General features: G+C 38.5%; 1 protein-coding gene across 2 annotated transcripts in view; it reads right to left on the reverse strand.

Annotated features, from left to right (window-relative positions):
* KCNJ16 (potassium inwardly rectifying channel subfamily J member 16) overlaps window positions 1-24,953 on the reverse strand; it is a 40,957-nt gene extending 16,004 nt beyond the window's left edge. Inside the window, exon 1 of one of the 2 annotated variants that reach the window (XM_087710196.1) lies at window positions 24,847-24,953. The gene's annotated coding sequence lies outside the window, so the exon portion shown is untranslated. Of the gene's footprint in view, window positions 1-2,180; window positions 2,259-24,846 lie in introns of those variants that run through there. The other variant, XM_087710198.1, reaches the window with a different exon arrangement.
* Window positions 24,954-26,971: the final 2,018 nt, after the last annotated feature.

Consider the following 26,971-nt stretch of genomic DNA (forward strand, 5'->3'; position numbering starts at 1 on the left):
GCAAGTGTTTGAAAAGGATATAGAAATGCCGCGCGCTAAAAATATACAGCATGCCAGCCTTTTCGGAGGCAGACAATTAAAATAATCTGTGTGTATTTTCTGTGAGGCTCCCATTCTTCATGTGACTCTCAATGGAGAGTCTCGGCAGTTCCCCTGCTTCTAATTAAAAGTGTCCTTGAGTTCAAAATTTATTTTTCCACTATAAGAGAGAGATTGGGACTGGCTCAGGGCTGAGTTGAAGGAGAGGAAATAGACTTGGGGAAGAGAAATTGAGCCTTCTAGCATGTTTGATTTTGATGAGATTGGAGAAGAATAAAGGTGTCAATGAACAACAGGAAGAATTCTTTTCATTTGGGTAATATATATGGCATTCTAATCTTATCATGCCTTTTTCCAGCTGGAAATATTTTTTCCAAGGACATCCATCTCAGGGATATCCTCTAGGTCTGAGTACAAGTAGAGTTGTCACATGGCAGTACCACAAAGTCTTTTTTTCATTTAAGACACAACTGGGCTGCCCAAGAGGGCTCATTACAAAGAGAGGGAGACAGGTTCAGAAATGGCCTTATTATCTCCATAAGGTCCACAGAGAGCCAGCCCCTTCATTAACTACTGTCTCAGACAGCACATTTGATGTCTTGAAAGAGCCTTGGTATGATTATATATTTGTCTTTATTTCCACAAAGATCCCTATAAGCAACCCCACCATAGCAAGACTTCGTCACTTTCTATCTGTAATGCTCTAATAAAGGACTATCTTTGGACAATCCAACAAATGACGCATCAATTTGATGTAGAAAAAAAGAATTCCTGTTTAGAGTATAGTAATCTAATAAAAGATTTTTGTTAGTCAGTCACTAATTCATGTCTGGTTCTTCCTGACCCTGTGGACCAAAGCACACTAACCCCCTTACCCCATCCTCCACTGCCTCCCAGACATTCTTCAAATTCATGTTCATTGTGTTGATGACACTATCTAACCATCTGCCATCCCCTTTTCCTTTTTCCAATAAGTTTTCCAATAAGTCCTCTCTTCTCATTTTGAAGCCAAAGTATTTCAGAATTGACTGATTTGATCTCCTTGCATTCCAAGGGACTCTCAAGAATCTTCTTCCAACAACACAATTTGAAAGCATCAATCTTTTGGCAGTCAGCCTTGCTAGAGGAGATGCTTTGTAGAATAGTCCCTCATCTCAGATGGGTCTGTGTGTTCCTGTGTGGAATTGACCCTTAGCTATTAGCTACTGCCCCAGAACTTACCAATCTCTGCATAGACATTTGAGCCTCTTCAGACCATCATTACTGAACTTCCAGTAGGCCCGATGGGCCCATTTTTCACATCCCCAAGTTCCGAAGGCTTTTCTGAAGCCTGGGGAGGGCGAAAAATGGTCCAACAGGCTCACCAGAAATCCGGAAGCTTCAGTGAGGCCTACACACATACAGGGGGGAGGGCAGGGAGTTGTGTGTGCATGCGCCGAGGAGTGCATTGCATTATGGGTGTGGGCATGCATGCATGCGCTATTGCGTGCATGCCCAAGCAGAAAAACATTCGCCATCACTGCTCTAGATTTCAAAAGTCACACAGCAAGGTTAAGAGGGAAGAAAAATGTGATTTTTCTGAATAAGGGGTTTATGCAGACTTTCTTTCAAAGCTAAATCATTCTCTGTGTTATCTGGCTGCATCTAAAGCAGCCTGGAAACTTGCAAGCACCTTCCATCTTGGCAGAGTGAGAAATAAAAAAAAAACTTTAGCATGACGCCTCAAGGGAAAAGATCTCGCTTTTAATAGAGATTGCCTGTAGGCAAATGAAAGAAGGGAATCTCTGGGCTAAATAATCAGAGGGAAAAAATGGCAGGAGGTCAAGGTCTCAGACTCAGCAATTTTGTCTGGGGGCTGGCGAGGGGGGAGCGTTTGCTGAAAGTAAAGCCAATTCAGCAAACAAAGCTGCAATTGTAATCATATGATGTACATGTTACTATTACATAGTCCACTCATGCTAAATAATTGGTATATTTACTGACCAATTTGTTTTAAATAGGTCAATTATATCTTTCCAGATTGCTTTTCAATTATCATAAAAAGCATTCAGTGGCAAGTGTGGGTTTGCGGTTCTGCTTTATAGTGTTATGAATTGCATCCTATTTTCCTGGTGGGTGAGAGAGGAAAGCATCCCTCTTACCTGGCTGGCCTTCCTCTTGTGCAACTTCTGGCTGGGTCATCTTTTTCATACCAGTTCCTGAAATATCTTGGCAGAAATGTAAAACAGTCCAATCAGTATTCTAATGATTTTACAGCCTTCTATCCTTTCAGTGTTGTTCCCCTGACTTCTCTTCCTAATGTCTTGCTACTGTTCACCCAAAGGTTTCACAATGAACCCAGTGTTTTGCTTTGGCACTTTTAACACTGTGCACGCAACACATTCTCCCAAGACCCAGAACTAAGTTTTGTTTTTGTTTTGTTTTTACAGCTAGGGATGAAGGATACATTTTAAAGAGAGGGAAACTTCACCAACTTGCCCTGAACTGAAGTCACCTATCTGAGTCTCCGTCAAATGCTGCTTTAAGATTTCTAAATGTATTCCCAATACATTTGGGAATAAGAAGCTCCGGAGTATAAGTTTTTGGGGAGGAAAATAAGAAAAAAAAATCTGCCTCTGCCTACCAGGTATTCAGTGACATGCGGTGAGGTTTATGGCTGGTGAGGCAGCAATTTTTTTAGACTTGTGGACTTTAACTCCCAGAATTCCACAGCCAGGCATGCTCAGTTCCGATTTAAAGCGACAGCATTTGTTTTCTGCTAAATAAGTTTCCTTCTTTCTTTTTCTTTTTCTTCTCCCTTCCTCTCCTTCCTCCCTCTCTCCCTCCCTCCCCCCTCTCTCAAACACACACACACACACATACACACACAAAGTTGCACCAGGAGGATGAAGTTTGAATTCCTCCCCCTCCCTCCGACCCACACGTACCTTTTCCAGCTGTTTTAGAGAAGATTTCAACTCTGCTCTTGCCTGTCATCATGAAAAGAAAAAAATGTAAAAGGAAAAAGACAAGAGCTGAGGTCAGGCTGAGCTAGTTGCTGCCAGAGTCACCCTGGATGACTCTGCTTAACTGTTTAAAAAAGCCTCTAAAAAAGCACCCTCTACAGGAGGAGGCAGGAGAACAACATGTCTCATCTACATCAGGAATTTTTCGGGTTTTAACCCTTGCTTAACTCTGCTTGAGTGATCATAAAAAGTCAGACTAGATGAGGCATGTCGTTCTCCTGACACCTCTTGTAGAGGGCACTTTTTAGAGGCTTTTTTAAACAGTTAAGCCCTAAGCAGAGGGCTTCCATGGTGACTCTGGCAGCAACTAGCTCAGCCTGACCTCAGCTCTTGCCTTTTTCCTTTTACATTTTTTTCTTTTTATATGACAGTGTTGAGGCTCTGCCTCCCCTGCTTCCCCTGACTGCATGTCCCTGCAGGTATTTACCTGGCTAGCGTCCTTAGCCTGGTCAGCTTCAGCACCTTAGTTCGCAGGTTGTGAGTGGGCGCGATGTGCTCTGGCAATCCCCACAGCCTTGATCAGGTCTCAAATGGAGCATTCAGAGGCTGAAAATATGAGGCGCAGAGGCCAAAAAGACAAGCCATGGCGGGTGCGATGGTCTATGCAGCCTGGAACAGGTCTAAAACGTGACTTGTGGCAGTCAAAGGGTGGGGGCTGGCTGGTGGGGGGCTACTTTCGGAGTATAAGACGCACCCAATTTTTTACTCTCTTAGGGGGTGAAATCTTATACTTTGAAAATACAGTACTTTAGTTTCTTTTCATTTTTTCAACTGAATTTTAGAGAAAACCCTTTCACTAAGCTCTATTACAGGTATTCCTTCATTTACAACTATTTGTTTAGTGACCTCTTGAAGTTACAACAGCACTGGGAAACATGACTTATAACCAGTTTTCACTCTTAAGCCCATTGCAACATTCCCATGGTCACGTGATCAGAATTCGGGCGCTTGGCAACTGACATGTACTCATGACAGTTGCATTGTTTCGGGATCGTGTGATCACCATTTGTAACCTTTCCAGATGGCTTCTGACAATCAAAGTCAATGGGGGAGGGGGATACCAGATACACAAGAACCACATTATTCACTAAACTTCAAAGAATCATTTAACAACTGTAGCAAAAAAAGGTTGTAAAATGGGGCAAAATCCACTTGACAACTGCCTTGCTTCACAACATAAATTTTGATCTCAATTGTTGTTGTAAATCGAGGACTAGCCTTATGTTTTCTTATTCAGAAAAATACCACAAGTCCTTACCATGGGCTTCAGTAATCCTACCACATCTTTTGATTCTACTCAGTGAATTGGTGAGTAAACCAGTCAAATATTGGCGGACTTACTCTTGAGCAAACAGGCATAGGGTTGCCATGTTAGTTACAGGACAATCACTTTACAAATTAACTTAATTAAATAATAATATTGGATAGCTTATAAAATAAACTTTTTTTCAAGCTTAGTTTAATACAAAAGGTTTAGAAAACCATACTACTTTTTTTTTTCTGTGCTGACACAAGAAACTCAAACCTGGATAGAAATGACCTGGGGCAAACTCATCACATTGCTGCTTATTTATTAATATAACTATAGACTACTAAGTGACACATAACAACAAATCTCAAAGTAATGAAACATAATGCAATTTGTTCTATTGCCTTCTCTCCAACACTCTGAGAATTAAGCATTTATTACCGTAAGAACTGAGAGGAGGAGGAAAGTACAGAAAGAAATGTACAGGAGAAGTCAAATGCATCAGAGAATAAAGCCTCCATCAGGCTTTTGACCTCTGGCTGTCTGAAGCACATGGGCAAGTCAATCTGACCCACCAGTCAGTTGCCTAACCGTATCATTTATGTTTCCTTGAAAGTAAGTTCTAAGTAAATGACATGGCAACATTTTAGTCATCTCACTGCTGGGGATTGGGGAGAAGTGTACAGAAATGAAGTTGAAATTTACAAGAAAGTACAAGGAGGTTTTATAACATTTTGTAAACTCTTTGCAAGAAATACTGTCATGATCTCAGGTCATTTCACCTGATTCATTTATGAAAGTTTACTCTGCAAGACATTCCTCAAATTTAAGATACCAAAATACTTCACAGACTTGAGCTAGCAGTCCTTCTACGGCATGTAGAAAACAGAATTTTAGGCAATTTTGGGCATTGTCAAGGAAGGAGGGAGGGAGGGAAGTTTCTTCTCAATGATACCATTTTGAAAAGCCAGGTATATTTATATTCTACAACATATAAAATAGTTTCATGTGATCACTGAAACACAAATTTCATTCCAAGTTCTAACTTTTAATCTCCAATGGCAAATAATCCTTGTACATTAATTCAAGTTTGTAACATACAAAATTATATCATAGTCTAAAATGCCATTAAATGTTTTTCGTCAAACATTGTGAAGTTGAAGCTGTATCCAAATTCTGAACCCATTGTCATTCTTCATTTGCAAAGACACAAGCCAAATGCTTTCAAGATTTCATATTGAAATATCGCATTCTGTTCTCTTTGATATTTGTTCATGTATGGTGTGCTCATAATATTTTCCATAGAGAGTGATGATGTCAGTCGTGTTATGTCTACAGTCAATATGATGTACAATTACAAGTAATATACTGAACTTTTGTGGGTAATCTTTTTTTTAAAAAAAGCAGGATATATTTCAAACATTGCTTGCTTACTTGCTTGCTTGCTTCCTTCTTCCCTTCCTTCCTCCCTCCCCTCCATCCATCCATCCATCCATAGAAAATAATAATTCTTAAAGCTCTTACTTGTACTGCAAAATGATGTACCCTCTTTCCCCGAAAATAAGACCTCCCCGGATAATAAGCCCAATCAGGCTTTAAGCGCAAGTGCTAAAATAAGCCCTCCCCAACATATTGAAACACAGCAGCAGCCATGAGGTGACTGCTCACTGCCCCCTGTACCTCAAAAATAATAAGACCTCCCTGAAAATGAGGCCAAGTGGTTATTTTGGAGGTCAAAAGAAAATAAGACCTGTCTTATTTTTAGGAAAACACATGTATGTTTTAGCATGATCTCTACATAATAATGATCTACAATAGGGACAAAGAAGTCATATTTACTATGACATCTATTAGAGGTATTGCTTGACTGAATGATTGATTTTCTCCAGGAGAAATACAATATTCTTCAACATTAAGTATTGTTTCACATCTTCATCATGAATTGTTTTGACACCATAGCAAGTTTGGTGTAAGAGTTGGCTTTTAAGTGGGGAACAGTGGGTTTAATTCTCTACTAATTCTCTACCTTCTTATAGTGACCTTCCAGAATCTTATCACAAACAAAAGGTGGGGAAATTGGTATATACAGTGCTCAGTTCTCTGCAAGAAGGACAATATATACAGTAGATACAAACAATATTCTGTGCGTGTTATATAGTCATTGGTTTTATAGCAAGCAAATAGATTAATAGGCTACCAAGTCAGCTGTTCCACCCCTCATTAATTCCGGTTTAAAACAGCTTTGCTTTATATTGTTTTCAGGTCAGTCAGAGATTCATTTTATTCCCCAAAGGCAAACATAATGAAATGAGTGGGTAGATCTTATCATAAAGGCATTAAATAGGATATCCAAATGAAACAGTAGAAATAACAAGGAGGGCAATAAAATCAGCCTAAAGGAGCCTTGGAATCTGTTTATTGCCATCAAGTAACTTGTGAAAAATGTTTTGAGAAACAAAACTTTCTTAGCCTTGCTAAGATACAACTGACCCTTGAGAAGTTAATGTATTACAGTCTAATGTGTAGTAATCTCTACACAGTTTATTACAGGTTGTTTTTTTAAAGAATTGCTGGAAGATATCCCACTGAACTAAATGCAGTTTCATCCAGTTTGAACATTTCAGAATAAAGTTTAACTCTCCACTGAATAAACAGGAATGTGTATATGTACTGAATGTGCTGAGGGAGGAAGGGAGAGAAAGAGAACTAAGCAATATCAATGTTCAGTTGCAACAATTTGTTTGTTTGTTTATTATTTATTTATTAGAGACCTTCCAGGTTTGAAGATCTTCAAATCCCATAATTAAAAGGGGCTTGCTAGCATGCCTTAACCCCTTTGGCAGTACATATGGAGAATGAAGAGGATTATTTGTTTGTTTGTTTGTTTGCTTGTTTGGTGTATGATAATAGAAGAGGATGTTTCATAACAACCCACTAACTCTTCCTTCATCCTTCCTTTTCTTCCATCAGGTATGCAATAACATTCAAGGAAGACGGCTCGTAACTTGATTTAAAGCAAAGAATTCCAGATTTTGGCGTCATAAATATTCATATTCTGACATGGCTTTGGTATTCCAATGAAAGGTTACCAGAAACATAGTTGTCTCGGTGAGAGTGAGCCAAAAATAAATGATTTTCTCCCTATGTGGGGCAATTTCCTATCTAGATAGTCAAAAAGTAAAAAGAAAATTGATCAGCCATGACTTTCTCGTCTTACCAATTTCTATCTCAGTGAAAAAAGGAACACTTTGAAAAGATCAAATCATGAATTTAGGAACTAAATAAAATGTTCTTATTGACACTCTTTGTATCTAATATTTAGGTTAACAATACTTTAGAGATAGAAGAATCGGTATGTGGGTTGTATAGTAGTTTGAAGTGCCAAATGGATTTACCTGAATAGAACATCACTGGAATACTTTAAATATGAAGGACGGCAGACACTCCAAGTGGTTTACTTACATGGAAGGATGAAGCACAGTATTACAAGGGTTTGTGGCATTTGCATCTCTTAGCATAACAGGGTAGCTGTCATGTTTACTGTAGTTTGACTCAGCGCAGGAAGCACAGATAACATAAAACAATTTGGAAGGAAGCCAGTAATGTTATAAGAAGGGATAAACAAGCTGGGAGCAGTGACGTCATGCCATATCCTGAGGAAAGCAGAAACAAGGAATCTTCATTCCCAGGCAAATGGTAAATGGATGAAGTTATCTTGCAACACTTTGTTAGCAAACATTCCTGAAGAACGCTGCCATATCTCTCTTTCATTGCAGGCCAATCCGAGAGCTTGAAGCACAAATGTCAACAAGTGAAATCAAACCATACCATGATATTGCTGGCAATCTGGACCCAATTACAGTCACTGAATTTCTCCATGCTTTTCCAAACAGAAAGTTGTTTCTCTTTGTTCTTACCCATCTAACACCATTCTGAGGACATTGTTCTCCACACACGCCCTGAACTGTTTATGAAGACTTCAGTGACCACAAAGCCCACTTCCCATTCAAGAACAAAACAAAGAAACACAGAACATGCTGGACCATTGTCTACCTCAGGTTTTTTGCTTAATAATGGGCAGGGATGAAACATTATTGCATAGAGATCTTGTTGTCTTCCAAGAAGGCAATACATTCTTTGAGGACACATACATTGTGATAAACACAATAGCCTCATTTTAAAGCAAGGCTTTATTTATCAGTGATATTTCTGATCAGAAATGCACAGATGCACTCAGCTTTCTGATTTACATACCATGTCATGTTTCTTAAATTGTGCTGTTACTGAAGGAGAGCATTTTTCTATGATACTTGAGTGTTAATCAGTGTTGTGACTAACTACTTCATGGTAGTGGCAAATGTTTTCTAGGAAGTGGGAGGGGAGGAGAGGAGAGGAACTGTTTTATAGTTCATCCTCATTTGTTCATAATAATGCCATAAACAGATTCTCCAGATGTTGCCTTTGTGCCACAATCTCATCCATAACTGAGGCAACTTAATGTCATATTTAGCTGCTTCAGTTTTAAGCGACTGTGTTTTCTCCTATCATGATACAATTTTACTTTGGATACGATATTGCAAACTTTATCAATGATGGTACAGTCTCCTTTTGAAAATAGATTTAATATTTTTTTTGAAGAAGGCTAGACCTGCTTTTAAAAAATCATGTACACCCAAGGTTCATTTAAACCAAGAAAGAGAGGTATGTCTTGCTTCTAACTTTATTGGGTGTATTGCAGATTTTCCACTATTCTGTCAAGAAGGGTTTCACATGGCTCTAAAGTTTGCCTGTTTTTATTATTTTGGTGGAAGAAGGATGCCAGTTTATCTACTTCTTTGAAGGTCCATGGCTGTCCACAGGTTAGGTGCTTCTGGCAACAGGAAGACAACAGAAATGCTGCCATTTCTGTCCTCTTGCAGTATTTGTCAATAGGAATAGTGATTGATTGATTATAATATTGATTGATAAATAATTATTTATTCCCTCCCATTTGATTCCACCACTGATTATTACTTTTGCAATCACACAGCTTTCCTAAATAAATAGGAAATGATCAACAGATGATAAATAGATGGATAGATAGCTAGACAGACAGACAGACAGACAGACTGCATTCAGCATTTATTAATATGCTACTATGGATAAAAATGAAGAAAGAACAATTGCCCATATCCTCCCCCAGAAGAGAGAAGGAATCATGTACCTTGGCATATTAAGATTCCTAAACTCTAAAACAAATAGACTGGATTTGTTTTCATCCATCTTATTATACTTTGCAACTTATCAGGAAATAATGAATGGACAATTAGGTCACTAGTTTTCTGAAGAACTAGACAAATTTATTTTTTAAAAAGCAGAAATATAACCTTGGCTTGCACTGCAGAGGAAAACAGCAGGATTGGGCAGGATTGCCCCAAAGTGAAAAAAACCTAACATTATTTACCTGTTTTTGCCTACATATGGTATTTGCACATATCACATAAATCATGAGATGACTGAACACATTATTCTTTAACTGCTGAAGGAACTGTTGACTTTTTGAAATGAAGATATAATCAGGAAACTAGTTTAAACTAGCTAAGCTTCTATAGATTCTGGAATGGATTGTTCTTAAATAAAAATTCAATATAGGACAAAATTATACACGGGGCAACAGCTATATATATTTACTTCAGGCTAAAATGCATAAAATAGAAATATATAGAACTGGCGATTCATAATTGTCTCTCCTTCACATTTTTGTCTTATCCATTATGTTAATTCATGACATATTGCCAGGCCATTAAGCATATTGAAGTACATGCTAGAGCTTTCATGAGCTGACAGATTTAAAGCTGCAGGCAGCATTGGGCTGCAGAAATAAGTTCTCTAATTTTCCATTTCTGCAGCCTAAATGTCTGCACAGTCAAATAAAGCATAATTAAACCTCAAAATAGCCAGCCCCTATATATATATATATTGCATCACAGAACAATGAGAATCCTAAAACTGAGAACTGGGTACAAACAGATCTGGCTAGAAATAAGTTATGTACAAGGAATTTTGGATAGTTAAATTTAGTGCAAATCCAAAAACTTAGTCTGGAAAAAAGCTCTACATTCAGAGAACAGAATGTTAAGTCAGAACAGAGTTTTTTAAAAAATAAAAAATTTCCCCATTCATACTGTCAGGTTGCTCTGCTGGAAGACAGATCTAACATAGAACTAACGAGAAATTTCCAGACAGTGAGAATAATTGATCAATGGAATAGTTTGCCTCCTGGAGTTGTGGGTACTCTTATCACTGGAAGTTTTCAAAAATAAGCTGGACAACTATATGAGTGGGATGTATAAGGTCTCTTGCCTTGAGCAGGGGGTTGGGCTAGAAAATTCCAAGGTCCCTTCCACTTCTATGATTCTATGTTATATGTTCTATGAAGTACAGGCCTCTATAGTTTGGAGGAGAGGAATGCATGCAATGTCTGCATGAGTTTTTCTGCTCTACTATGAAAGCAGTGATTTCTAGATGATGACCCCAACTTGGGCAGAATTTTTTAAAAGATAGTCCAGCTAACGTCAGTCTGTAGTAGGAACTGCTCAAAGTTACTGTGGCTATGCCCTAAGGATCTTCTTTTGAAATAATAAAATTACAGTCAATGGAAGTTTTCGTTTGCTAAGGTAACTAACATCAATCCAACCCACGTAACTATACATTATAATGTTGGAAGCAGTAGCCATTTCTGTTATAGGAAGAAAAAGCATGATCTCTGATAAATGAAGCTGAATGTAGCAAGATGATACTGTTTCTTTCATAGGAGAGAGCTTGTCTGTTTTTCCTATATTTTGTAATAACACACATTAGGTCTTCCTGATTTTAAATAGGAAAAGCAAATGCCCCATGCTTGGAAACACTCCCAAATAATTCATGCTAAAATTACTATTCCGTACTGGATGTTGAATATGCTTCACGTGCTGTCCCCATTTATACCTAGGTTTAAATTCATGATGAAGAATAATCCTAATTCTATCTTGAGGGTATCCTTCCTTTGTAAATGGAGTCAAAACCTGCACTTAATGTACAAGACTGAGGCCACCCAAGTGACCAATCTATGTCTCCTTAAGGCTCTATGCACTCTTAAAACTATTAATTATTGACGAAGAGTTCTTTTCTGATGTCTTTACCCATTTTTCTCGCAGCTGCAAAAATTTGACCATAAAGTATATTTCCTATTTAATTTTCCCTCACTTGGTTCTAGAGGTTGGAAAAGAACAATTTCAAAATAGGCAAATGTCTTTTTTCTTCTGAACGATGGTCAATGATTTATTCTTTATTCCTTATTGGCCAAGTGTGATTGGACACACAAGGAATTTGTCTTTGGTGCATATGCTCTCTGTGTACATAAGGAGAATAAAATACATTAATCAAGAATAAAAAGATACCACAATTAGTGATAGTCAAGGTTACTAATAAGCTATCAAATTGTACTAGGAAACAAATGAAAACAATATAAATTGAAAGATACAAACAACATGGTTATAGTCATAAGAGAGATAGATACTAGGAAGGAAGAGAATAATAATAGTAATACAGACTTAGTAAATTATTGGCAGTGTTGTGGGAATTAGTTGATAAGCAGAATGATGATAGAAAAGGACTTCATGAAAACTGGAACATCCATGAATAATGTCAAAGAAGGCCATGTTCTGGATATTTCTATTGTCAGCTTTCCCAAGAAGACCAAATAGGAAACACGACCAGATGAACCGATTCTATTTTAAGGAAACATTAACAGAATCTTGCAGATCTGAAAGTACAATTCTTCCACCGTCTGTTTTACAGTTTGAGAAGTCAGGGAGGGTCTCTCTTGAGTCTCTTTCTTCACTCATTATACAATTGTGGGCCATGCCCCCTCTTATCCAACTAGACAGCCTTTCTTCACCATATTTCTCAAGTCTTTTTTCACATACCACAGAGAAAGTATGCTTGGCAAAATCTTTTCAACAGAAGAGATGTTGGGGAGATTTGAAAAATCTGAATGATCTCTGGACACCTTTCTGGAATTTTACATTTAGTTGCCTTTCTTTTTTAACCTCAATCCTATAAACACTTTCTTGCAAGCAAAGCCCATAAATGTGATGAGAACTAATATCAGAGATACAATATCCAGGCTGCCAAAATCCAGGCAACCACCAGATGGCATCAAAGAGATAAGAAGTGGTAAATTTTTGTCATCATCTCCTGGTTTACAAGTTTTTTGCAATCCACATCTCTCATATTTCTTATACAACAGTTCTGCAATGGTCTTACACTCATTCAAGTGATGACATGATTGCCATTTTAATGAATTATTTAATTTCTTCCTATTAATTGGAAAACAGGTTCTTAATATTAATATTTATAATAAAATAATTTCAAATAGCAACTGCTAAATATTGCTCCTTTTATGTACATTGGAAAAAAGATTGGTTGAATTATCAACTAGATATATGAATCCTAGGTAAATTATCAATATTGTTTTTTTGAATTTTACAAATAATCTTCAATTTATGACTGTTCATTTAACAATAGTCCAAAGTTACAATAGGCTCAAAAAAGGTAACTTATGGCCCATCCTTGAAGTTACAACCATTGCACCACCTTTGCAGTAACATGATCACAATTCAGGTGTCTGGCAACTGGCTCACATTTATAATGGCTGAAGTGTCTTGTGGCATATGGCTTCTGACAAGCAAAGTCAATTGGCGAAGCTGGACTCACTTAATAATCTCATTATTCACTTAACGGCTGTGGCAAAATTGATTGTAAAATTAGGTCCTGTCATATGATGATTCACTAAATTACCAGCAACTGAAATTCTGGTCCCAATTGTGGTAATAAATCAAGGGCTATCCTGTACTTCAGATCTTGAGTTACATTTTTTTTTCAAAAGTAGCAGATTAAGGAAAAATGTTCATTTCCAGGAAATATCATGTTTCTAACTTCTTCAGACTTTCCCATCTCTTTTTTCTTCCCTCCATGGAAACCAGAATAAGATGTTTGTGTAGCTTTTCATAAACTTTATCATAAAACCACCCAGATGAACATGTTGTCCCTATAATTGCCAGTAAAACAGATTCACACGAACTGTATAAGTAAGTAATATAGATTCAATAAATCCTGAAGTGACAGGTAATAGGCAAAAGGGCAGGTAAGCAGTTGAGAAATAGGAAGAAAAAATTATCTCTTCAAGTTAAGAGTAAAAGATCAGGCTGAAGAAGACATGGAAATTCCCTCTTCCTCAGCAAGTTTATGAAATCATGGGTTGATGGTGCTCAGTTAGATACCCTCCTCTCTGCTTGATGAAGACTTTAACTAGGTGACAAACCAGCGTGGAAGACTTTATCCTAATATGGCTTCTAAATCACTTAGCAAACAAAAATAATTAGGTTGCAAAAATCTTGTACAAATATTCCATACCGGCTTTTACATTTGTTCTTTTTGACTTTACAGTTGTGCTTAGTCACATGACCATTTTGTAAGTTGCAGCATCTGTTGGTCTGTACTCTGATTTTGATTGTACAGGTAATCCTCAACTTACAACCATTTGTTTAGTGATTCTTTGAAGTTACAACAGTACTGAAAAACTCTGACTTATGACTGGATTTCATATTTACAACTATTGCAACATCCTCGTGATTATCAAAATTCGGACTCTTGCCCACTGGCTCTTATCTATGACAGTTGCAGTGTCCCGAGGTCATGTCATCACCTTTTGCAAATTTCTGAGAAGCAAAGTAAATGGGGAAGACCGATTTCCTTAACAACTGTGTTACTAACTTAACAACTATATTCACTTAACAATTGTGGCAAGAAAGGTAGAATGGGGCAAAGTTCACTTAACTACAGTCTTGCTTAGCAGCGGAATTGTTGGGCTCAATTGTGGTTGACTTAACCATCGAGGATGGTTGACTTAACAACTGTTAAGCAAATAAGATCGTAAAATGGGGCAACTGTCTTGCTTAGTAACAGCAATTTTGGGCTTGGTTGTGGTCTAAGTTGAGGACTACCTGTAATGGTTTAGTAAAATTTAACAATGAGAACCAGGCTTAAATTATACTGCTTGAAGAACTCAATGGATGTATGTCATTGTTAACAAATAATACAGAGTTTGCAGAGCTTCTTATAGAACTATTATTGCACTATAAATTGAAGGGCTTCTTTTTCATTTTGACTATGACATATTTCTGTTATGTTCCAAGTGTCCTCAAAATTGCATTTAAATTATAGGTATTTTCTCCAAGTAATATTAGAAATATACAGTCAAATTGCCTTTTTGGAATCAAGAATTGGTGAAACAAAAACCTTGCCCATTGAAAACTAATATATCAGTGGAAAGTGGCTTTTGATATGGAGGGACATTGAGATCCTCCAACAATTTTTACAAATGTTCTCAAAAGGTCATAGCTGGTGAAGTATGTCTTTTATTGAAGGAATTGGAATTTGGACCTTATTAAATTTAATCTCTCCTATAAATGCAGCTGCATTTCAGTACATAATAAAACAATGCAAAGAAAAGGACCTAATTATTCTTCAAGAGCAGCTTCTAGAGTTATAATACAGATTCAGTTTATTTCAACAAATAAATGAGAACTGAATTACTCCTGGGCCCAACAGAAAGTTTGGGGGACATTGATTTGTTTTTTTTTAAAGCCCTGACAACTCTTTTAAGAATGGGCGCTATCCTTTCAGCACCACAACAGCACATCACATCACAGATTAAGATAAACAGAATGCAGATTCATGCATAATTATATAGATCTCAGGCTCTATGTAGAACTTGGTAAAATGGGTTTTTCATCTTTTGAAAAGAAGAGTATGTAAAATGCTGCACAGTGAATCTCAAAAATTTGGGCAATGTTAATTTTTAAATAAACTTCTGCAGATGTACCTTGATAAGCAGCAGCAACAATAACAAGGCTATAATCATACACCTGACATGAAGAAAACTGCCTTTCTACAGGGTTTTGTACATGCATGAAGGGCAACAAAGCACCAAAATCTGTCTTTTTTTCTATATGATTCAATATTCAAACTGACTTTACCAATCAGTCAGAAGTAGACCAGTAAGACTGAAAAGCTTTAAGCTCCTTCAAATTAAGTTCAACCACCACTTTTGTGAGGATTTTTTTTCTTTTTGTCAACCACAAAGAAGTTTTTTCTCATTGCCCTGTTTCAAGATATATATTTTAAATTTTTGCTATAGCTAGCCTTTATATATAGTATATCCTAGTGGTGTGCAATATGAGAACTAAATTGTTCATTTTTTTGTCATCAAGCAAGGTCAGCAAAGTACTGTGGGGTAGCTTAGCAATGAAACTACAAAGTACAATAAATGGAAATGGAGAACACATTCTCTAATTCCTCTATTACATTCGATATTTGTGTCACATAAAAAGCCGACACTGCTATTTACTGAATAAATTTCCCTGTAAGGGATAGTCTAGTATATTACAACTCACATGAGTCAGACAGAGCAACAATCTCTTGGCCATTTAAGGAATATCTTAAATACCAAATTTATGCCCTCACCTCACCTCATCCCACCCCCATTTGGTGATTCTTCAACCAAATCTGGTTTTAGTCTGTGGAGTTAGACCGTCATCACATACAGGTATTTCCAAACCAAGCACAGAGAGATGACATAGGACAATTTGATCCAGTCATAGGAAGAGAAAACTGAGGTGAATTAACAGTTAAATCCCAAGCTACCATAAAAGGGACTGACCAAAGCTGAGGGAAGTGAAAACACCAGCAATGTTGATGTCTACCTGTCTGCCCAATCATATCCGTGGATTGCAAGATGTAAAAAGAAATATTTTTCCATGGCCACTATTAAAAAACAAAATTAACATTGTATCAGGCAAGCTTCTCTGAAAGGGAATTCCGAAGATAAGGATTCTGACTAGCTCCCAAGGTTGATTGGAAAGATCAGGCAAGGATACTGAGGCAATCAGTATTCTGGGCCAGTTAAGATAGATACAGAATTCTTTCAGGATCCCATTTGCCAAGTTGTTTATATATTAAGGGCAGATTCAGAGAAGAGTAGCAACTGTTCTAGCTGCTTCAAACTCAGCAAGATTTCCCTCCTGTGATCGATTCCATATTCTGCAGTAGGCGAAGTTTCCAGTGTTCAAAAGCACTCCCCTATGCATTGTTCAACATCCAAATAAGTTTTATCTATCGATGGAGAGATTCTAATGGTGTATCTACCACAGGTAGTAAAAGATGCTTTAGCCTGTCAAGGTGGTTAATGTCTCCACAGATCATGCTCCAGGCAATCTGCTACATCTCAATCCATAAATAGCCTCTGTAGCTTTCAGATACAGTCTACACTCTACTACTATTAATTATTCTCACTACTATGTTACCGTCAGGCCCAGAATCTGTCCAAATATAGGGATTTCTTATATGATCAAATAAAATGCAGCTGATAAAAACAGTGGGAGTAGTTAAGGAGTTATTGGCCAATATGAAGCATCACTAGATCAAAAGTATATGCTCTGCTAGTATGACTTGGTCTTCAGCTATAATTTTTAGGGTGATGCACACAGAACGGGACAATGCAGTACTGACCAACACACAGCAGTTAGATACTGTAGATCTAATCTATGTTTCATATATATTCACAGGTGTAGGTATGCTGGTCTTGTTGTATTCGGGTCTTTTCCCATGTAAGATTGAGATTGTCTTGGCCAAGACAATCAATCTTACATGGGAAAAGACCCGAATACAACAAGACCTGTGTGTGTGTGTGTGTGTGTGTGTGTGTGTGTGTGTGTGTGTAACCATGTTTAGTTATTTAAATGGCCTGAGGTGTCTTCCCATTTTGCACGTATGTGTGCATGAGGAATATATTTTTCATGGTGCACATTTTTTTTGGGTAGGAAAAGGGTTGTTATAATTATAGGACAGCTTTTCTTTAGCTGGACAAAACAATCTGTTTTGTTCAGATTATTGTGATGCTCCATGAAATCCCGAGTATCACAATCAAGGTTGCTTCTGCTAAATTAACTTGTCTGTATGCTTTCCAGGCAGGCTTGTTTAAAGCACGGAACACTTCTGAACTGCATTAGACATCCATAAACTGCATTAGAGGTCCATAAAGTTTGGCATTCTGTATTATATCATACATTAAATAGATCTTTCAGGCTGAAGATTTTGCCAGGTTTTGGTCTTCCATATAAGGGAACATCCAAAGGGCAGTCATCTCATCTTATAGTCATCTTATCAAATTAGTTTCAAAAAATAATACATGACTACCATTAAATTTAAAATGAAATATAGGGGACTTCCTTCAATGTTTTAGAGTTATAAACTCCATTTCTGAAACAAAGCAGTTATGTCCATTTTCTCAGTGTTGCTCAATGTGAGGAAGACATTTCGAGCCTGGCCTTTTATGGCTTAATAACTGGTGAGATCATCTGACAAGCCGTTTGTTAGATAAGGCTGCACCTGCTTGTCAAATCATCAGCATTCAAAGAGCTAAATATACCCAGGCAAAGAAGCTAATGGGGAGTCCCATTTCTGGGGGTCTTGATTAGCTCATTGTTCACATCAGTCTTCCCCAATCTTGGCAACCTTCTGATTCTAATTCCAGAAGATCTAGTTTGACACATTGCAAATCTTTCTAAGTTAAGGTCTTACCAATACATCCCTAACAGATGGGATTCTTTTTTTCAAAATCTCATTTTTGTGGATAGCATGAGCCAAAACAGATTACACTTTAGAAGGCCAGATCCTGAAGAGGAAACTTGAATACTTGGCCACCTAATGAGAAGGAAGGACTCACTGGAGAAGAACCTAATGCTGGGAAAGATTGAGGGCAAAAGAAGAAGGGGATGACAGAGAATGAGGTGGCTGGACGGAGTCACCGAAGCAGCAGGTGTGAGCTTAAATGGACACCAAAGGATGGTAGAGGACAGGAAGGCCTGTTGTCCATGGAGTTGCAATGGGTTGGAAATGACTTTGCAACTAACAACAACAACAAACAGGAGGATATGTTTGAAAGGTTTGCAAAAGACATCTAATGGATATAAAATACATATTATTTCAAAAGTCACCATATTTGCCTGTTCCAATGGAAATCTGCATCTGCTTACATAGTTGAAGGTTCAAATAAATGAATAGGTGGCGGTGTTAATTTTTCCAAAGCTTGAAGCTGTGTTTTGCAATAATGCTAATAAAATCCATTTACAAATATAGTTACTATTCACTGTTCTGGGACAAAACATTATTTAAAAGGAATAATTAGGAAAGAGACAAAGAGACACTACCTTGTTTTCCTATTATTTGACCAAATTATTTCTCTTTGGGTAGAATGCATTGAAGTGAGGACTTGAGTTATTCCTGCTTCTTTCAAGAAAAAAACAACAACCCCAAAGCCGATTCTCTGCCTGGTGTTGTGAAATCAACAGATTCAATTCTAGTGTAACTGAAGCATCTGGATAACCAGTGGTGGGGAGAGTGTTTTGTACTAGAATAGCTCTCTCCAATCTGGCGCCATCCAGATGTCTTGGACTCAGCGCTCAGAATTCCCAGCCACTTTGGCTGCTGTGGCTGAGAATCTGGACAAAATAATCCAATGCAGCTGCAGGGCAAAAGGTTGAGGAAGGCTAGGCTAGACACAACCTTGGCCTCCTCCAGCAAGTCGGTCCCCACAACCCCGATGTGACTGCTACTATGCTTGCCTTAAAAGCAGCTAGGCCCTGCAGGGAGCATAAGAACAATATGAGCTCAGTTTGCATCCCCGTATAGAAACTGCAATCTGACACAGGCCTCCTCTAACCATGTGGCTGGGTGAAGTCCTAGGATCTTTAGGCAATTAAGTGGTTGGCACTGTTCCAAGCTGATGGGGTACCTCTCTTATTGTTCTTCTAAACTGAACTTCCTGTGTTGTTGTTGGTTTTTTACTACAAAGTTTGCCGTTCTTTGACTGTAAAAGGTAAAGGTTCCCCTCGTACATATGTGCTAATTGTTCCCAACTCTTGGGGGCAGTGCTCATCTCCATTTCAAAGCTGAAGAGCCAGTGCTGTCTGAAGTCGTCTCAGTGGTCATGTAGCTGGCATGATTCAATGCCAAAGGCACACGGAATGCTGTTACCTTCCCACCAAAGGTGGTTCCTATTTTTCTACTTGCATTTTTATGTGCTTTCGAACTCTGGAACGAACCCCCGCAGAGATTCGGACCCTCACCTCTCTCCAGGCCTTCCGAAAAGCCGTTAAAACCTGGCTGTGTCGGCGGGCCTGGGGTTGATGAGTTCCCTTCTCCTCTTGATTTGTGTGTCTGTTGGTTATTTTTAAATGCTTGTATTTGTAGTTTTTGTGTTTCCCTCCCCACCCTTGGGTTTGTGAGCCGCCCTGAGTCCCACTGGGAATAGGGCGGCATATAAATAAAACGAAACCTAAACCTAAACCTGTAAACCGCTTAGAGAGGGCTGAAAGCCCTATGAAGCGGTATATAAGTCTAACTGCTATTGTTATAGATGCTGCGAAGTGAACTAAGCCAAGATTTTCTGGAGGTTTTTTCTCTTGAAGTACCACCTAGGGTTTCCTGGATGATTTAATTATGTAAATGTAGTCCTCGACTTACAACCATTCATTTAGTTATTGTTCAAAGTTACAAAAAAGGTGACTTAAGACTATTTTTCACACTCATAGTGGTTCCCCAGCATCCCCATGGTCATGTGATCAAAATTCAGATGATTGGCAACTGGCATGTATTTTTGCCTGTTGCAGGGTCCCATGTGATCCCCTTTTTGCAAACTTCTGTAAGTAAAGTCAATGGGGAAGCCAGATTTACTTAACAGCTGTGTTACTAGTTTGACAATTGCAGTGATTCCCTTAACAACTGGGGCAGGAAAGATCGTAAAATGGGGCAAAACTCACTTAACAGTTGTCTTGCTTAGCAATGGAAATATTAGGTTTAATTGTGGTCATAAATCAAGGACTACTTGTATATGAAGCTTACCTTAGGACCTATGTAAGAAATTCTTTGTTTTTTCTATATTTTTAAAGTATCAGGATTCAATACTATTATTTCTAACCAAAATGATTGGCTGGGACATGGGGTTACAAAGAGGATAACATGAGATTTGGAGGTTACAGGAGATCGATTCCTGATTTAACTGTTGCCTTAAACCAGGTCACTGATAGGAAAAAAGACAATATTGAAATTTAAAGAAAGAAGTAGCAAGATCAAGCATTTGTATGGGTTACCCCAATACATTCTATATATCTACCTATCTCAAGACCTAACAAGGACACCTAACATCAAAAACGTCATCAAAAAAGCACAGCAAAGAACGTTCTTTCTCCACCAACTCAGGAAGCTCAAACTGCCCAAGAAGCTGCTGATACAGTTCTACAGAGGAATTTTTGAGTCTGTCATCTGCACCTCTATAACTGTCTGGTTTGGTTCTGCAACACGACAAGACAGACACAGACTTCAGAGGATAATCAGAACTGCAGAATAAACAATTACTACCGATCTGTCTTCCATTGAGGACTTGCATACTGCAGGAATAAAAAAGAGGGCTGTAAAAATATCTACAGACCCCTCACATCCTGGACATAAATTGTTTCAACTCCTACCCTCAAAATGACACTATAGAGCACTGCCCACCAGAATAACTAGACACAATAACATTTTGTCCCAAACCCCATCACTCTGCTTAACAAATAATTCCCTTCAACACTATCAAACTATTTACTAAGTCTGCATTACTATTACTATTAATCTTCTCATCAATCAACCATCTCCTCCCACTTATGATTGTAACTTTGTTGCTTGTATCCTTACGATTTATACTGATTGTTCCTAGTATGATTTGATTGCTGATTTGTACCCTATGACTACGGTATCATTAAGTGTTGTACCTTATGATTCTTGATGAATGTATCTTGTCTTTTTATGTACACTGAGAGCATATGCACCAAAGACAAATTCCTCGTGTGTCTAATCACACTTGGCCAATAAAGATATACCCCTGCTCATAAATTCTTACAGTTTCAGTTTCAATGGTGTTGGTGATACTTCATCACCTCGTGACTGACCGTAAGAGACCATAAGTTAAGCATTTACTCTGTACCTTTCTTTATCCAACACTCTGCCTACTTTCTGTCTAAGTAAGGGATGGCTACTCTGAGGTCACTCCATTCTGCTTTTTTTCTTAGACACATGAGCATGGAGCATAGCTTTCCTTTACCCTTCTGATAGGATGCGGTTGGCTAAGTTGTAAGCTTTGCCTATTCATAGAATGTATTTCCTCTAAGTGAACCTCCCTTCTGTTCCTGTTATAAAACCTGTTTTACTCAGCCTTGCTGAGATTGAATTCCTGCTCTCACAAATGCTCATGAGAATGCACCAAATGCTTCTGCCTCAGGCACGAAGAAAGCTATGACCAGAAATCTGAGTAGAGAAAGAAAAAAGACTTAAAGGGGAGAGAAAAGCACTGAAAGCACTGAAAATAATCCCTTCTCCATCATGCTTTGCTTCAGACTAGCTCCCCAAAGGAATGGACATCTGGAGCTGCCCTATTTTGCAAAAATCATGTCTACCACCTGTCTCTGAGTATTGTTGGATCTTTTTAATTACCACAAAAATGAGCCGTAGCCTACAAAAATCTTCTTTCCTTGCCTCCCCATGCTGTGGCCCACCAGCGGCCAGGGGAGCTGGCAGCAGATTCGGACAGAGAGGAGCTTGGGGAGAAAGATGGGCCAGTCCTGGAGTCTGGGAAAAGCTCTGATGAGGGCTCTGTGTCAGAGGCAGAGATGGGGCCAGGGCCATCTGACAGTTATCAGCTGCCTTCAGAGTCAGATATCAGCAGACAAATAGCTAGAGCTTGTTCCCAGTGTGTTCATGTGCAGAATTGCCAGACAAAGGGAACAGCTAAAGAACAGGGGTTGACTTGGGAGTAAGGCCACAGATCGATGTTGAATGACCCCTCCCAGAGGAAATAAAAGAGGAGCGAAAGGGGAGTGGAGCTTGCAGGAGACAATTAGTTCACTTAATTGGTTTGTGACTCTCCGAGACTCCTTGCCAAGTTTTGCAAATATTGGCCTGGCAGCTCTCTATGCCAGATAAGGTCTGTGACAGTAAATCACAGAAAGACTTTGCTGGATGTGAATGAGCAAAATTCACAGTAAATTAATAAAAGGGGTTTTTATCGGGATAAGGAGTTTACTTTATGCTCTTGGGAAGCCTAGGTCAGAACACCCCAGTAGTATTTAGGACAGGACAAACAAGAGCGAATAATAATGAAGTCTTACCTTTATTTGAAGAAGCAATGGCTTTTCAAACTTTCCATAACTATGGTAGCCACGAGTTTAAGTGGGAAAATCTGACTCTTTTATTATACTTTGTCTCATTCTGACATGCACAGCAATTTAAGAATAAAAGCCATTTCGAAATAGAAAGCTGCTTAGAAATCTGTCTAGGAAGCCTGTCTAGAAATCCTTCCCTCTTAATATCCCTAATTCATTTGTTTTCAAATGGTCTCCTGAAAAAAGCCTTCCTTGGAAATTTCTCAGAAATTTCAATCAGAAGGACCAGCAAGGGCAAGGAAATGTCCATTGACCATGACCAGCTGCGTCCCATCTGTCAGGGTGGAAAAAGGTGGGGGCAGATGTTATTCTGATGCACAAAAGCCAAGTGCTGCATGGTGCACAAGGGATTACATCATCATCTACCGCAAATGATGATGTAACCGGCAGCATGCCATGCCTAGCTCCTCCTCCACTGAAGTTGACCAGTTCAGCAATGTGCAACATGAGGAACATGGTCTGTGGGTTCTGGCAATGAGGAGGCCAACAAAGAAGGCTACAAGAACTGAGCATGCACAGTGAAAGAAAACCAAGACAATTAAATAATATTCAGATGTTTTGAGACAGACTAGTTGGAATTCCTAGATAAGCAAATAACTGCAGAAAGACTTCTATGGAAAGTAGGAATTCAAAAAAGTCAAGATAGGGTAGAATGTCTATGGAGATGCTCGGTCATCCAGGTCATGGTTGCCCCAAAGGTGCTTTTTCAAAAGGCAACTGGATTTTCTTCGTTTTTCCTTGAAGATGTTTCACTTCTCAACCAAGAAAATTCTTCAGCTTGACCCTTCTTTGGGTCAAGATAGGTGGGTTCTGCCAAACTTTGTCTGAAAATTCTCAGACGAATTCTCAGATGTTATTGCTCTAGTGAACTTTGCCTGGGAAAGGGTCATTATTCTGAACATGTTATGAAGGAGATCCCTGAAAATATATTTTAATGCAATAATGAGAAACAATAATGGGCTTTCTAGTTGTTGCTGAACTATGACCCCCAACAGGCCCAACCAGGATGAAAAACTGCTGAAAGCTTTATGTCAGCCTATGAGGTATATACTTAAAAAGTGAAAAATGTTGTTCTCAATCATTATTTGCCATTTGTGCTTGCAAAGTCACCCTATGACTTAGTCATATCATTGAATAGAACCTGTGGGTCGGCCTCTCTAAATGAAAGTAGAACATACGGTACTTATATACTTCAAAGAATTACTCAAATAAAAATACTGCTACAGAAAGCATGTAGTAATATCATGTGAGAGCAAAGATACAACCCAATGACACTTATACACAAAGACACCATTCATATAATAGGTGAAAAATCATCTAGCAATTCTTATCTATTGTAATTCCATATTAATTCTATTGTATTTCTAACCATTATTGCTATCGGTAGAGTTTTCCTTTTGAGTTCTTAATCATCATTGACCTTTACCCTGACCTTTTTGTGAATATCTATCTTCTGGGAACATTTCTCCTCAGATTTCAATCCTCCAAATAAGCATAATGCTGAGGAGAATGTCTTTCCTGAAAGGGCTGTATTTATTGTTCAACCCACAGCAACCCCCCCAGAAAAGAATGACAGAGTTCACGAGCAATGGAACATTTTTCGTCCTCAGAAAAATACCTATAGTATAGAGGAACACATATGGAAAATGTTAGGGTGCCATTAACATCCCTCCCTCCTTCTCTCAAAACTCCTGTTTTAGGATCAAATCAAATTCAATATGATTGCTTCTCTTTCATTAGATTAGATTTCCTGTGCACTCCTGATTATGAATCTTTTAAAACCCATGTGGATTTCATATTCCAATAGTTCTCAAATGAGGTAGTCTGAGAATATTGATTTCTATGGGGGGGGAACACATTCTTTCCAATCAATCTTGAGTTTTTCAGGCCTACTCTCTTTCTTCCCCGCACACTTTGAACCTATAACTGCTTTTGTACATAGGGCCCAATTGGCTAAAAAACACAGAGACTAAGAAAGCTAAATAATTCACAACTTCAGGTTTTACTGTCAGACAGCTGTGATTTCTCCCTCTGTATTTCTTTTTGGCTAAGCCATTTATCTTCTTCTTACTCCTGGGATAATGTTAACACTGTATTGATCCCCTAGTTGTGTCTGTTTTTGATACAGAATATCAGCAGAAAAAAAACCCCACTGATCTCCCATCCAATTCATAAATGTAATAGTTTCAACAATGTGGAATACAGAGCTACTTACTGTGTTTTTCCTTCACTCCTTCATGCCTGCAATCACGAAAGTGACCATAAAGGAAGCGGAGACTGAGTTAAGAACAAACCAATTCAAAAGCCACAACATGAATCCCAGTTAAACATTTACCCCAATTTGGAGCAGCATTCTCATTCCAGGAATCTGCTTAGTTCGTTGCTGGCATCTCAAGAATCAGGTGACAAGCAGTCCATTCGCTTGCTGCTATGCCCACCCCGTCAAAAGGTGTGCTGAAACTTGCATAGAAGTCACGGGAGACATTCAGGCTAGGATTGCAACAACAGCAAGGAGGAGGAAGATTTTTAAAAACCCATTCTGAATACAAATATTTGCAGTCAAGGATGGTTTGGTATTACCTATTGAATGGTTGCTAAGAAACAAAGACATTTATTTAGGAAAAAAAGAACCTCAAACCCTATCTTTTTTGTCAGTCTTCTGTTCCTTTATTTACCCTAAGTTTGAGTGGAAATTTCCAGAGCAATAAGGGGCTATTAAGGAGAATTGGGCCTTGAATAAAAAGGTCAAAACATATGTGCTAGTCGTTCCCGATTCTAGGGGGTGGTGGTCATCTCCATTTCAAAGCCGAAGAGCCAGCACTGTCCGAAAATATTTCCATGGTCATGTGGCTGGCATGACTAAAGACGGAATGCTGTTACCTTCCCACTAAAGGTGGCTCCTATTTTTCTACTTCCATTTTTACATGCTTTCTAACTTCTAGGTTGGCAGAAGCTGGGGCAAGTAATGGGGGCTCACTCTGTTATGCGGCGCTAGGGATTCGAATTGCTGAACTGCCGACCTTTCTGATCGACAAGCTCAGCATCTGAGCCACCGCATCCAGAGCAATAAGGGGCTATTAAGGAGACTTGTGCCTTGAATGGGACTGCCTATATATCAGGGGAAATGGTTAGTAATAAGAGGGGTTTCTAAGCACCATACAATGTCTGTCAATCATCTGGTACTTTTGAAATGTTCATTATAATGTATACTCCAGCTACAGGTAGTCCTCGACTTGCAACAATTCATTTAGTGATCATTTGAAGTGGTATTTACAGTGGTATTGAAAAGTGACTTACAACTGCTTTTTATATTTACGGCCATTGCAGCATCCCTATGGTCAGGTAATCAAAATTCAGGCGCTTGAAACTGGCCTGTACTTATGACCGTTGCACTGTCCCAGGATCACCTTTTCTGACCTTCTGACAAGCAAAGTCAATGGGGAAGTCAGATTCACTTAACAACCGTGTTACTAACTGAACAACTGCAATGATTCACTTTTGATTCTGCCAAGAAAAGTCATAAAATGGGGTAAAAATCACTTAACACTTGTCTTGCTTAGCAACTGAAGTTTTCAGCTCAATTGTAGTCATGAGTCAAAGTCTACCTGTAATACTGAAATGTTCATTATAATGTATACTCCAGCTATTTCTCTACATAAATACAATTTAAGTAGAATGCAGAACTCTTTTGAACACACCAGCTAAAAATCTTCCATGCTAGCAAGGGAGTGGTGCACGCAACACCACCTTTCACTTAATTTTCTATCAGCAGCAGATGAAGACATCACTAGATTTCATAAGAAGGACCAGTGTGAAATTAGGTGAGGTTGCAAATAGGTTTGCTTGGCCTTTGCCCTTCCTGTTTTATAGAAATGGTCCGAAGACGACTGAACATGTATGGAACTTATGAACAACAAAGTATTATTCCTTTACAAATGAAAGGTTGTGATGAGGAAAGAAATTATCATTGGCCATTGAGTTCATTTGTCTGTTCAGTGTCTCCAAAGAACTTGTGGAGTCAGGGATGTCCATGGGAGTTGGTTAAAAAAGAAAAAAAAAGATATCAGCTGAGATGGAACAATCAAGGTGACACACAAAAATGATTGTATCGTTGTACTTACCATTTGATTTTTTTAAAACCAAACCCTACAGATACCCCACTACCAGTGGTGGGATTCAATTTTTTTTTTACTACCAGTTCTGTGGCCGTGGCTTTGTGGGTGTGACGTGGCTGCTTTCCAGCTCCGTTCTCCTGTTCAAGGCAACAAAAGAAGGTTAGCTGGGAGGCAGGGGGGAGGGGGTGTCAGCCTATTTTCCGGTTCTCCAAACTACTCAAAATT

This window comes from Thamnophis sirtalis, unplaced genomic scaffold (genome assembly GCF_051295495.1).
Source record: "Thamnophis sirtalis isolate CommonGarterSnake01/CBP01778 unplaced genomic scaffold, rThaSir2_p1.2 scaffold_3, whole genome shotgun sequence".
In the NCBI taxonomy this organism is placed as follows: Eukaryota; Metazoa; Chordata; class Lepidosauria; order Squamata; family Natricidae; genus Thamnophis; species Thamnophis sirtalis.